The sequence below is a fragment of the Octodon degus genome, unplaced genomic scaffold (assembly GCF_000260255.1).
Source record: "Octodon degus isolate 3935 unplaced genomic scaffold, OctDeg1.0 scaffold00003, whole genome shotgun sequence".
Lineage (NCBI taxonomy): Eukaryota > Metazoa > Chordata > Mammalia > Rodentia > Octodontidae > Octodon > Octodon degus.
In genome coordinates, this window is record NW_004524579.1 from 4525528 (window position 1) to 4527401 (window position 1874).

The following is a 1874-nucleotide window of genomic DNA, read 5'->3' on the forward strand; positions in this document are numbered from 1 at the left end:
ATTGAATTGTAGATATTGTTGACTTTCTTTTTTAATTTTATCTGTGACCCATTTGTTGCTGAGCAGGATGTTGTTTAATTTCCATGTATTTATGGGTCTTTTCTGTTTTCTTGTCTCATTTATTTCCAGTTTCATTGCACTGTGGTCAGATAATCTGCATGAGATAATTTTTGTTTTCTTGCATATACTTAAGCATGACCTATGGACCAGTATGTAATCTATTTTAGAAAATGACCCATGTGCATCTTAGAAAAATGTGTATTCATCTGTTTGTGGGTGGAACGCTCTGTATATGTCCACTATGTCCCCTTGCTCCAAGCTCTGATTTTGTTCTACTACTTCTTTGCTCTTTTTTTGTCTGCTTCACCTATCTTTTTGGGATAAGGGCATGTTAAGGTCTCCTGTTATGATTGTGATGTTGGACATTAGACTTTTCTTGTCCATTAAGATTTTTCTTATGTAGTTGTGTGCTCCCATGTTTGGTGCATATACATTTATGAGTGTTACTTTTTCCTCTCAAATTTTTCTCCTAACCAGTATATAGTGAAGAGAAGTTGGCCATAATTCTGATGCGTTTTCCTTTGAATGTGGTCTGTTTCTTTATCTAGTGCCTTTCAGTATATTATTCTTGTGCTGGATTTCTGGGATCTTCACAATTACATGGCTCTGTGTGTTTTTAATTTTGTTGAAGTTATTTGACTTTCTGTATGCTTCAGTTCCCTGAATGTCAGAATTTTTCCTCATATTTGGGAAGTTTTCTGAAATTACTTCTGCCCATATACTTTTTATATAATTTATACTGACTCCTTCTTTCTCAATGATGATTAGTAGTCTCATATTGTTCATTTTTGCATTGCCTTACTGCAGATGTATTATTTTTTCCTGCATCTTTCTTGTTTTCAAGAGATCCTTTCTTACCTTTTCAGTAGGTGCACCAGCATCTTCAAGATGTGAAACTCTGTCTTAACTTTCACTCAAATGGTTTTGCAAGCTTGTGATTGAGATTTTAGGTTCCTCTATATATCTTTGACTCTGCTTCATGCGGTCTATTTCTTTCCTGTATTGCTCATTCAAGGAATCCACCATTTTTCTAATCTCCACTATTTTTTTTCAGTATCTTCTTTAGAATCAGTTATTAATTCTTTTACTACAGAGATTTTTTTCAATTCAGGTTTCTCCAAATGTTTCTGCATTTGATTCTTTACTTTACATGCTATTAATTCAGAGATTTATTTTTTTATTTCAGAGATTAATTCTGACCTGAGTTCCTCTATACCTTTCTGCTGTTGTTTCTTTACTTCAGATGCTATTAACTTATACATTTCAGCTTACCTAGTGTCCTCTGTAGTTGTTCTGGGTGGGCTCGAGTCCTGAGATTGCATTTTGCCCCTTCTCTTTGTCATTTCATATAGCATTGACCTCTGACCTTTGGTGTAGTGCTTTGGTGCAGTTATAATCTTAGTACTTACTGAAATTCAGGTGCAGATCTATTATGTTTGAGTTTATGCAGTTGTGCCTGGCTTGGGTCTAGCTGTTGTGCTCAGCTCCTTCCTGCTGTAGCCCTTGGAAATGAACCTGTTGTGCTTCTCTGGCACAACAGTGAACCTGTTGCACCACTCTGTTGTGCACCTGGTCCCGGGATCAGAGGGAAGTGCAGAAGCTCTCCTACACTCTAACTGGGCCTGGTCTTAGGTTGGATCTGTGGGGTTGCGAGAGCGTAGCACAGTTCTCACTCACTTGGTGGGCTTGGGAGATGTGCTCTGAAGGGGTGGAGAGGTCCCGAGGATGGGCAGAGGGTCTCACGTTCCTCCAGGCAGGCGCACGGGAGCCGCAAGCTCTCCCACAAACTCACTTGGCCTAGGCTTGGACTGGAT